The sequence below is a fragment of the Eurosta solidaginis genome, chromosome 3, assembly GCF_040869045.1.
Source record: "Eurosta solidaginis isolate ZX-2024a chromosome 3, ASM4086904v1, whole genome shotgun sequence".
NCBI lineage: Eukaryota > Metazoa > Arthropoda > Insecta > Diptera > Tephritidae > Eurosta > Eurosta solidaginis.
In genome coordinates, this window is record NC_090321.1 from 269,369,414 (window position 1) to 269,382,439 (window position 13,026).

The window sequence follows — 13,026 nt, forward strand, 5'->3', positions numbered from 1 at the left end:
GTATTAATGAGAGTTTTAAAAGGGAGTGGTGGTAGTTGTATATGTGAAGGCGTTTTCCAGATATCGACCAAAATGTGGACCAGGGTGACCCAGAACATCATCTGTTGGATACCGCTAATTTATTTATATATGTAATACCTGCCAAGATTTTAAGGGTTTTTTATTTCGCCCTGCAGAACTTTTTCATTTTCTTCTACTTAACATGGTAGGTGTCACAACAATTTTATAAAGTTTTTTCTAAAGTTATATTTCGCGTCAATAAAACAATCCAATTACCTTACCATATTTCATCCCTTTTTTCGTATTTGGTATAGAATTATGGCATTTTTTCATTTTTCGTAATTTTCGATATGGAAAAAGTGGGCGTGGTCATAGTCGGATTTCGTTCATTTTTCATACCAAGATAAAGTGAGTTCAGATAAGTACGTGCACTGAGTTTAGTAAAGATATATCGATTTTTGCTCAAGTTATCGTGTTAAGGGCCATGCGGAAGGACAGACGGACGACTGTGTATAAAAACTGGGCGTGGCATCAACCGATTTCGCCCATTTTCACAGAAAACAGTTAACGCCATAAAAGCTATGCCCTTACCAAATTTCAAAAGGATTGGTTAATTTTTGTTCGACTTATGGCGTTAAAAGTATCCTAGACAAATTAAATGAAAAAGGGCGGAGCCACGCCCATTTTGAAATTTTGGTTTATTTTTGTATTTTGTTGCACCATATCATTACTGGAGTTGAATCTTGACATAATTTACTTATATACTGTAAAGATATTAAATTTTTTGTTAAAGTTTTACTTTTAAAAAAATTTTTTTTTAAAAGTGGGCGTGGTCCTTCTTCGATTTTGCTAATTTTTATTAAGCGTACATATAGTAATAAGAGTAACGTTCCTGCCAAATTTCATCATGATATCTTCAACGACTGCCAAATTACAGCTTGCAAAAATTTTAAATTACCTTCTTTTAAAAGTGGGCGGTGCCACGCCCATTGTCCAAAATTTTACTAATTTTCTATTTTGCGTCATAAGTTCAACTCATCTACCAAGTTTCGTCGCTTTATCGGTCTTTTGTAATGAATTATCACACTTTTCCGGTTTTTCAAAATTTTCGATATCGAAAAAGTGGGCGTGGTTATGGTCCGACATCGTTCATTTTAAATAGCGATATGAGATGAGTGCTCAGAAACCTACATACCAAATTTCATCAAGATACCTCAAAATTTACTCAAGTTATCGTGTTAACGGACGGACGGACGGACGGACGGACATGGCTCAATCAAATTTTTTTTCGATCCTGATTATTTTGATATATGGAAGTCTATATCTATCTCGATTCCTTTATATATGTACAACCAACCGTTATCCAATCAAACTTAATATACTCTGTGAGCTCTGCTCAACTGAGTATAAAAAAAATTGCATGAGATATTCCGACATGGGTATCAAACGAAAGGTATTTCACTCCGCATTGTAATACGGACATTTTTGAGTAGCGTTGCCATTTAGGGTTGCCACCTATTCGAAATTAAAAAAAATTGCATGAGATATGCCGATATGGGTATCAAACGAAAGGTATTTCACTCCGCATTATAATAGGGACATTTTTGAGTAGGGTTGCCATTTAGGGTTGCCACCTATTACAAATTAAAACAAAATTACATGAGATATGCCGATATAGGTATCAAACGAAAGGTATTTCACTGCCCATTACAATAGGAACACTTTTGATGGGGTTGCCATTTAGGGTTGCCACCCATTCGAAATTAAGAAAAAATTGCATGAGCTATGCCGATATGGATATCAAACGAAGGGTATTTCACTCCGCATTACAATAGGGACATTTTTGAGTAGGGTTGCCATTTAGTGTTGCCACCTATTCGAAATTAAAACAAAATTGCATGAGCTTGGCCCTACAGTCGGAAAGTTCAGCCTACACAATGAAACTTCTCCTAACGGACTGAGGCTGATTGACTTTGCCGGTGCTCGAAACATGGTCATATCCAGCACGAGGTTCATGCATAAAAAGATACATCAAGCTACATGGCTGTCTCCTGATCGAAATACTCGAAATCAGATCGATCACGTTGTGATAGACGGACGGCATGCCTCCAGTGTTTTAGATGTGCGCACGATCCTAGGACCTAACATCGACTCGGACCATTATCTCGTTGCAGCCAAAATACGCACCCGCCTCAACGCGGCTAAAACCGAGGAACAAAAAACACAAGGGAAGCTAGACGTCGAAAAGCTTCATTCACAACAGACTGCCAATGATTTCGCAACTCGACTCTCACACCTGCTCTCTGAGAGCACAACTCATCCTGAAGGAATACAGGAGCAGTGGGATCATATTTCCAAAGCACTTCGTACTGCCGCCGAGGAAAAAATTGGTTACCGCCGACCACGAAAAAACAACTGGTACGATGAAGAATTCCGCGTTGCAACTGAAAGAAAAGACGCTGCCTACAGGTCTACGTTAAAAGCGAGCGCGACAAGAGAAGTGTGTGAACGCTATCGTGAGTTGAAAAAGGAAGCGAGACGCCTTTTCAGGAAGAAAAAAGCAGAACCAGAAAGGCGTGAGTGCGAGGAGCTTGAGCTGCTAGCCACCAGGAATAAAACCGAAAATTTTACCAAAAAATACGGCGACAGACGGAAGGTTTTAAGACCGGGGCAAACTCCTGTAGGAACGAAAACGGCGACCTTGTAACTGATGTCCAGAGAGTGCTTAGATTATGGAGGGAACACTTCTCTGTTATCCTAAATGGAGGCAGCAATTCAGCGCGCAGAGATGACGAACCCGATCCCGCAATCGATGATGATGGAATATATGTCCCCCCGCCCGATTATGACGAAGTTAGAATAGCAATAACCAGATTGAAAAACAACAAGGCCGTGGGCGCTGATGGATTGCCTGCGGAGCTATTCAAGTACGGCGGCGAGGAGTTGGTAAGGCGCATGCAGCAGCTTCTTAGCAAAATATGGGCGGAATAGTGCATGCCCGACGGTTGGAATCTAAGTGTTCTTTGCCCAGTCCACAAGAAGGGGGATACTGCAAAATGCACCATCAGCCTTCTCAATATCGCATATAAGGTCCTTTCAAGTGTATTGTGCGAAAGATTGAAGCCCACCGTGAACCGGCTGATTGGACCTTATCAGTGCGGCTTCAGACCTGGTAAATCTACCATCGACCAAATTTTCACAATGCGTCAAATCTTGTAAAAAACCCGTGAAAAGAGAATCGACACACATCACCTCTTCGTCGACTTTATAGCCGCCTTCGACAGCACGAAAAGGAGCTGCGTATATGCCGCTATGTCTGAATTTGGTTTCCCCGCAAAACTTATACGGCTGTGCAAAATGACGTTGAGCACAGTCAGAATTGGGAAGGACCTCTCCGAGCCGTTCGAAACTAAACGAGGTTTCAGACAGGGTGACCCCCTATCGTGCGATTTCTTTAATTTGATGCTGGAGAAAATTATACTAGCTGCAGAACTTAACCGCACTGGAACAATATACTATAAAAGCGTGCAATTACTGGCATATGCTGATGACATTGATATCATCGGCCTAAACACCCGCGCTGTTAGCTCTGCTTACTCCAAACTGGAAAAAGAAGCGGTAAAGATGGGTTTGATGGTGAATGAGGACAAAACGAAGTGCCTGCTGTCATCGAGCAAAGAGTCAGCGCATATGCGTCTTGGCAACCACGCTACTGTTGGCAGCCATAATTTCGAAATAGTAAAAGACTTCGTTTATTTGGGAACCACCATCAACACTAGCAACAACATCAGCACTGAAATCCAGCGAAGAATCAATCTTGCCAATAAATGCTACTTTGGACTAGGTAGGCAATTGAAAAGTAAAGTCCTCTCTCGGCGAACGAAAATCATACTCTACAAGTCACTTATCGTACCCGTCCTGTTATATGGGGCAGAAGCATGGACCATGACAACAGCAGATGAAGCGGCTTTGGGAGTGTTCGAGAGAAAAGTTCTTCGAAAGATTTACGGACCTCTACGCGTTGGCGAGTACCGAAGAAGATTTAATGATGAGCTGTACGAGCTATACGCAGACATCAACATAGTCCAGCGAATTAAAACGCAGCGGCTGCGCTGGCTAGGCCATGTTATGCGAATGAAAGATGATGCTCCGGCCAAGAAAGTGTTTCTATCGGAACCCGCCTATGGAAGCAGAGGTAGAGGACGGCCCCCACTCCGTTGGAAGGACCAGGTGGAAAACGATTTAAACTCCCTTGGTGTGACCAATTGGCGCCGGTTGGCGGAGCGAAGGAGCGACTGGCACGCCTTGTTGGACGGCCATAACCGATTAGACGGTTAAGCGCCAATTAAGTAAGTAATGCCGATATGGGTATCAAGCGAAAGGAATTTCACTTCGAATTACATTAGCGACATTTTTGGGTAATGTTGCCACTTAGGGTTGCCACCTATTCGAAATAAAAAAATTGCATGATATATGCCGATATGGGTATCAAACGAAAGGAATTTCACTCGGCATTACAATAGGGACATTTTTGTGTAAGGTTGCCATTTAGGGTTTGGGGTAGTTAGGCGAAATAGTCCTCTACTTACTCATATTCTACTAAAGCTTTAAAGGCGAACATTAAAGTTAAAAATTTTCGTAAAAAAAATCTTACACATGTTTCGACTTAATTTTCTTAATTTCACACACGCTAATAAAATTGAAATGCAATATCAAGGCACCGTGGCAAATTCTGGAAAAATATATTTAAATGCATATTTTTGGCAAATCTGAAATGAATAATTACAATTTCTCACAGATTACTATTAGAAAGATTTCTCAAAATAGCAAAAAGGTATCTCACCATGGTAATTTGCTACCGTTGAACACTAGAGACACATGTTCAATTTGAAAACGAAAGGGAAGTAAGTTGGCATTTAATTAAACTAACTGATAGTTGTCATTCGTGAAATTTACAAGTTTTTGGAATGTAATAAAATTGTGAGACTTTCATAGTGTAAAACTAAAAAAATATTTGAAATTAATAATTCGGCGCATGAAGATACTCGACCTAAATAACCTAATTCTCGATTTCAGTAATTGTCATAACAATCCCTTATACTATAGGCTGGAAACACCCATTTTAAATCTTTCATTCCAGTTCATTTTGCGGTTAGTCTTTGATATGTTTTTGAAATCTATTGTTAAGGAAATCAAATATTGGTGAATAAAAATATATAATATATGTACATAAAAAAAAAGTAGAGTTTGATTAACGATGACATGTAGCACAAAGTATGTTATGCGGCATACTCGAAGATTGCCGAGCAAAGCTCGGTAGCCCAGGTACTGAGTATTTTAAAAGGAAGTGAGCCTTAGTTCTATAGGTGGACGCCTCTTCCAGATACCGCCATAAACGTGGACCAGGGGTGACACTAGAATGTGTTTGTACGCTATGGGAATCAAATGAAAGGTGTTAATGAGTATTTTAAAAGGAAGTGGGCCTTAGTTCTATAGGTGGACGCTTTTTCGAGATATCGCCATAAAGGTGGACGAGGGGTGACTCTATAAATTGTTTGTACGATATGGGTATCAAATTAAAGGTGTTAATGAGTATATTTAAAGGTAGTGGGCCTTAGTTCTATAGGTGGACGCCTTTTCGCAATATCGCCATAAAGGTGGACCGGGGGTGACTCTACAATTTGTCTGTACGATATGGGTATCTAATGAAAGGTGTTAAGGAGTATTTTAAAAGGGACTGGGCCTTAGTTCTATAGGTGGACGCCTTTTAGAGATATCGCCATAAAGGTGGACCAGGGGTGACTATATAATGTGTTTGTACAATATGGGTATCAAATTAAAGGTATTAATGAGGGTTTTAAAAGGGAGTGGCCCTCAGTTGTATATGTGAAGACGTTTTCGAGATATCGACCAAAATGTGGACCAGGGTGACCCAGAACATCATCTGTTGGGTATCGCTAATTTATTTATATATATAATACCACGAACAGTATTCCTGTCATGATTCCAAAGGCTTTTGATTTCGTCCTGCAGAACTTTTTCATTTTCTTCTACTTAATATGGCAGGTGTCACACCCATTTTACAAAGCTTTTTCTAAAGTTATATTTTGCGTCAAAAAACCAATCTAATCACCATATTTCATCCCCTTTTTCGTATTTGGTATAGAATTATGGCAATTTTTTCATTTTTCGAAATTTTCGATATCGAAAAAGTGGTCGCGGAAGGACAGAAGGTCGACTGTGTATACTGGGCGTGGCTTCAACCGATTTCGCCCATTTTCAAAGAAACGTTATCGTCATAGAATCTATGCACCTACCAAATTTCACAAGCATTGGTAAATTTTTGTTCTACTTATGGCCTTAAAAGTATTCTAGGCGAACTAAATGAAAAAGGGCGGAGCCACGCCCATTTTGAAATTTTCTTTTATTTTTTTATTTTGTTTTATCATATCATTACTGGAGTTGAATGTTGACATAATTTACTTATATACTGTAAAGATATTACATTTTTTGTTAAAATTTGACTTTAAGAAATTTTTTTTTTAAAGTGGGCGTGTTCTTCGTTTTATTTCGCTAATTTTTATTTAGCATATATATAGTAATCGTAGTAACGTTGTTGCCAAATTTCATTATGATATCTTCAACGACTGCCAAATTACAGCTTGCAAAACTTTTAAATTGCCTTCTTTTAAAAGTGGGCGTTGCCATGCCCATTGCCCAAAATTTTACCAATTTATTATTCTGCGTCATAAGGTCAACCAAGCTACCGAGTTTCATCGCTTTATCCGTCTTTGGTAATGAATTATAGCATTTTTTCGGTTTTTCGAAATTTTCGATATCGAAAAAGTGGGCGTGGTTATAGTCCGATATCGTTCATTTTTAATAGCGATCTGAGATGGGCGCCCAGGAACCTACATACCAAATTTCATCAAGATACATCAAAATTTACTGAAGTTATCGTGTTAACGGACAGACGGACAGACGGACGGATGGACGGATATGGCTCAATCAAATTTTTTTTCGATACTGATGATTTTGATATATGGAAGTGTACATCTATCTCGATTCCTTTATACCTGTACAACCAACATACCTGTACAACCAACCGGCGGCCGCTTAGCTCTGGCCTAATAAATTATTAATGTCACACTAAAAAAAAATGAAGCCAGTAAAAATATAGTCGTGGCTGTTGATATTACAGATACTGATATTTCAACAGAAAAATCCATTAGACTGATTGAGAATTTGTCATTTTTACTTTATATTGTTAACTTGAGATCATCAGTTTTTCTTCTGTTGAAACCATCCTATTACGGATCATGCGTGCTGGCTTTGCATATCAAACGCATGGCAAGATTCGATAAGCGTGAGTATGGAAATGTACACTTTTCTTTCATCAAATTAATATAAATAAAAGGTGTGCATTTCAAAGCTCACACTTATTGAATATAGAACCTGGCTTCGTAGGTTTCACCTCAATTCGTATATGTAGTAGATATATACGCCGCCGCCGAATGTCAAAAATATCGGCTGCGGCGGCTTTCGGTGCGTTAATATATTTCTACTCCTTCAAGACGGGGTGTCAACGGATGCGCATCACTGCCAGTTATAAGAATCCAGTTGTGGAATTTAACTCTTTGGGTGATGCAAAATCCGTGTTAAGCTGGCATTTTAAACGACTGCTTTTTTAAATACCTTTTGTATGGATGGAAAGAGTTAAAAAATAAAATAAATCTAATGCGCGATAACCTCCGAAGAGATTTTAGGCCGAGCCTCTCTTACAATTTGCGTCCTGCTCCTTTTAATTTTTCTTACAAATTGGCGGTACGGGACCTACTTGTTTTATGCCGACTTCGAACGGCATTTAAAAGGCAGATGAGTTTTCACTGAGAGCTTTTCATGGCAAAAGCACACTCGAAGTGCTTGCCAAACACTACCGGGGAGTGACCCCGTTAGAGAAATTTTCTTCTAATTGAAAAAAATTTGTTTCTAAAATTTTAATATTGCGTTGCTCGGGGCGTGAACCCAGGATCTTCGGTGTGGTAGGCGGAGTACGCTTCCATCACACCACATTGGCAGCATAGCGCGACAAAAAAAATCAGTTAGAAAGTCTTCGGAGTTACACCTAGAGCTTCCAGAAAAGTGACGTCGACGAAGGTATGCGCTCGAAGTCGCAGTCCTATGGCTTCTGTGCTGGCATGTGGTGTTAGGGCCAGGAGGCGTGGTGGTGACTGGTGGTGGACAGGATTCCGCACATCGGGAGTTATAGCTCTTAATACAGCCAAAAAAATTAGAGTTGCCCTTTGCCGCGATCAACAATGGGCCAGAGCTGGTGCTCATTGTTAAAACTGTGCCACGAGAGCCTTGAGTATTAAAATACCATTAATAGTAATCGTAAGTTGCCTTTGTGTGTGGCCAGAAAGGGGCCACAAATCATTGAAAGGGGTCGTGTCGACAACGAGTATTAGGAGTTAGACCAGAACATCTCCTTCGGCGAAACTACGCTTTTTACGAGACATACAGACAAAAGTATGACTATTTTACTTAAATATTTTTCGGCAGACGCTGCAGTACCAGTCCCTTAGACCGAAGTCTCCCTGGAGTAAGTGAATGAAGGACAGTCCCTCCGCAAGGAGCTGCTCCTGAAATTTTTTGAACGATCCGTGAGACTTCGAGGCAAAAGCGCCAGAGCTTTTCGAAATGGTCAAAACGTTGATTTCCTTATATACATACAAACAAAACCTTTCCTAAATATTATTTTTTGAAATAGAAAAATCAAGCTTTTTAAAGTAAGAACGCCGCCCATGCCGCCACCGTCGGTATATAATATTGCTTACGCCGCCGCATACATACATATGTCTGTGTGGAGTCAATAAAAATTATTTTTTTATATTTACGAGTATAAAAGAAATATAAAGCATTTTCGCGACAAATCCAGTAAAACAACTTTGTGTGCAAATATGTGATAATTGCGAGTATAGTGACGTGATCTACACGTAATCTTTGTCAAGAACTACAAGTTCTTACTCATGGGCTTACATAGTTATTAACTTACACATGCATATATTTACAACAATATTATTAAATAGACCGCAATAAAGAACAATTTATTTGAATCCGTATTTTAATTAAAAAAAAGACAATCAAAATAAAAATAAAAATTAAAAACAAAACTAATACATATATATTTGACTTGAATTAAATCTAGAAATTATTTAGAAAAAATAAACATACATACATAACATTTAATGCACATTTTTATTACGTATTGCCACCAGGTTCGCCAAAAGTCCATGCATTTAAAACTGTTTTACTCACTTCTTGTAAGTATGTATATATAAGTGTTGGGAACTATCGAATGAAAACTATCGAGTTATTCGAGTTCACTCATTTTCATTCATTCGATAGTAATTTTTTTTTCGAATCATTCGTTTTATTTAAATTTTTACTGTGCACTGTGCATATATCAGTGTTCTCAATTAAAAAGGTATAAAAATAAATTTTAGTGCTTAGCATACTTCAACCTAGACCTGGTACCAAAGAACTTAGCGTTAACAACTGCAACCAGGCTCGGTGCCCGGGGCAGCTTGAGCGCCCACCATACGGCCATAGTAGTATAGCGTCATCAATCACAAGACGAACAGACTACTTGATTCCCTGTCTGCGCTTCGAGGGAGATCTTAAGGCCACAAGAGAGGTGGACGGTTGGCGCAAGGGTGCTCAAATGGCGGACGAGGCGATACATTGTGTACACATGTAGTTCCACAGTAGTGGAAGGAGAGGATTACTGTAGCGTTTTCCAAGCGGAAATATTAGCCGTAACTAAAGCAGTAGAAGCACTGGAAGAGAATAGCTTAAGCTGCAACCGTGTTAGCTTTTATATTGACAGTCAAGCAGTAATTGAGGCAATACTCTCGCATAGCACAGCATATAAATGCGTGTTAGAGTATAAGCAGTCTCTGGAGAGAATCGGGACAGGGAGAAGCATACATCTATATTAGGTCCCAGGGCATATGGGAATAGATGGGAATGAAAAAGCAGATGAACTAATTAAAAAGGGCGCATCCCTTGAAGCTTGCTCCGTAGACGTCCCAATTAGACTGGGCGAGATTAAGCGAAGGTGAGAGGTGCACATGATCGACCAAGCAGGAAAGGCGTGGGTTCTAGCGCAGGGCTGTAAAGTGTCGAAGATTATGTGTAGGTCTTACAAACTTAGACTAACAAAGTTGATTCTATCTTTAAAAAGAGAGGTTTGTAGACTCATGACTAGACTGGGTATTCTGACTGGACACTGCCTTCTGGCGTCACATACCTTTAAATTAGGCGTGGTCAGTGATGAATTGTGGGTTGGAGGAGCAAACGATCGAGCACGTTCTGTGCTGGTGCTCTGCGCTTGCCAGACTAAGACTCCAGCTATTAGGAGTGATACAGCTGGCAGATCTAGAAGCAGCAAGTGGCTTAAGTCCTAGGAAGCTTCTAGTATTTGCCAAGAGGACGGAGTTATTTTATAACATAGGTCCTGGTTTTTGATAAGGTTTTTCAGTTTGGTCGTTAAAACAAACTTCTGGTAACACTACGGACTCATTCAGTCTATGTGAGGTCCTCATGGACCGGCCAGTTGAACCTAACCTAACCATACTTCAACCTAAAACGACAAGCGTTTTAAGCGTGGCAATTATTTAAAATTTTTATCTGAGGAAGTGCTTTCAACTATTTAAATTGTATTGAGATATTTATAATGCGGCCTGGATTGAAGAGATCTTACGTTTGGGAATTTTTCACCAAAAATGGTGTAATGAAGTTAAATGCCATATATGGAAAAAAATTTTAAAGTTTCTGGAAACACATCAAATTTAAATGACTGCCGTAAGCATCCGTCTTCCTCAGAACAAAGGAATGTAACTTCATGAGAAATAGCGCCTGTAATTTGTGAAGAGGAACGTAGTTCTAATTCACTTATAACTCTTTTTCACCCGTGGAAAATTTATCTGTGACAACACCTTTCACCGAAGGGCTGCACGCGAAACGACTTTCGATTGGTGAAAAAGTTGGCTTCTTAGCCTTCCATTTCTGACAGCTGAGATAAATTGTAGGTATACGTAGAGGTTAACGTAACATGTATAATTAACAGCCTTTTGCGGACGACAACGCAGATACTTCTCCAAGTGATCTAATTTCGTAATTTCTTATACATTTTTTGCGTTTTTTATTTTATGTGGATATATGTGCATAAACGTTTTAGTCGCATCAAAGTGAAAAAGGGGGCTAGCCGAGCATTGTTTTCTTATGGCGGTGCCAATCGAAATATATTATTTCATATTTTTTCACTTATATACCACAAAATATTTCTACAAAACTTTGCCTTTTTTACAAATTGTAATAAGTTTTTATCAGCTTACTTTCTAGTTTATTTGAAAATAATGAAACCAAACGGATTTCTTGGAGTTTTTTTTGGCGTATTTTAGGCAAATCTATAGCCATATGATGTTTCAAGACCCATTCTTGGAAACGAATGAACTTTTGTTTACAATTGAATGAACAGACAGCTGATTTCAAGACCTATTCCTGGAAACGAACTGAAAGAGAATGAATGTTTCGTATCAGGTCATCAGTGCTTTCGTGACTTACTGGATTAAGTACACTGAGCAGTTCCTTAACAGTACCTGTCGAAGAATTTCCAATAGTGGATGTTTGAGAAGGACTGTTTAAACAGAATTATTTTCACTAATCTCCTGCCCTGTTGTTGTTGTAGCGGCATAAAATCTCCCCAAAAGTTTCGGGGAGTACTGACATATTGGCCATATGAAGTGGTAAGGCCAAAGAACTCAGTTTGTTGCGAACCAAAACCTTTTGCATATCATGCATGCGCTTTGCTTAATATGAAAGAAAGGCATTTAATATTGAATATTTGCATTATTTACTTGAAGCAAAATTTACCCCATTTTAGTCACATTCAATATTTTGTCTTATACAGGTTTGATCTTTAGCTACCCCGGGGGGTGACCAAAATAATCCAGAAATTGTTCTTTTGTATAGTACTACAAAAAACATCGGTACTGGCCTCGTGGAAGCTAAAGAGCAGATCAAATGAATGAATGAAAAAAATCATTCGATAGTTAAAATCATGCAGTAATTAACCATCTATAGTTGTATTCATTCGATAGTCCCTAGTACACACTAGTATATATATTTATATATCTCCATAGAGATGATTATTTAACATCGGTAAACATCAAACCCTCGGACAGATAGAGAAATAATCTTGACTAAGTTTAGTATTAAATTTGTGCATGGAACCTTATTACATCCCACTAAAGAGCAGCAAACCTGCTTTATTGACAAAATTTCAATAAACGCTCTCCAATAAACACATTTGGCCTTGAGTCACATTGGAGCTACAGTTAATAACATCTCAAATCTTAAAAAGGGCATTTTTTTATATGGCATAAAATTCTTTTGCTCAAGTTGAGATAGCCTACAACTTGTATTCAAGTGCGACTATCTAATTGGTCTCAAATTTAAGATGCCAATACTCCATTAAAATAAAATAAAGCATACATAAATTATTTTAAATTTATAACGCTTCGTTCATGCTATAAACAACTTATTTATTTTATTTATTTATTTATTTATTTATAATAAACAGCTGTTGGCTTGGATGGTGCCTCCTTGGAGAACATTTTTTGATTTAAACTTTACCTCAGCTCGATATCCAATGTGTTAGTTTTAGGAGATATTCTTCAATCATGGACATAAAGTAAATCGGAGGTGAAAACTCGTCAGAGTAAAAATTGGTTGAGGACCGCCGTGGAAGAGCTTTTCTAATGTTGCTCGAAAAATATTATGGAGTGCTGCTGAAATATTAATGCGGAACGCTTCGGTACAATTCCGATAGTGCTTACGACGATACTGGCTACCCTACTAGGTAATTCTACCTTCTGATTTCATAAAAGCTATGGCATCGTCGCCGAGCTTGATGATTACGATGATGACTATGAGGAAAGTGAGGACTATAGAAGCCGCTCC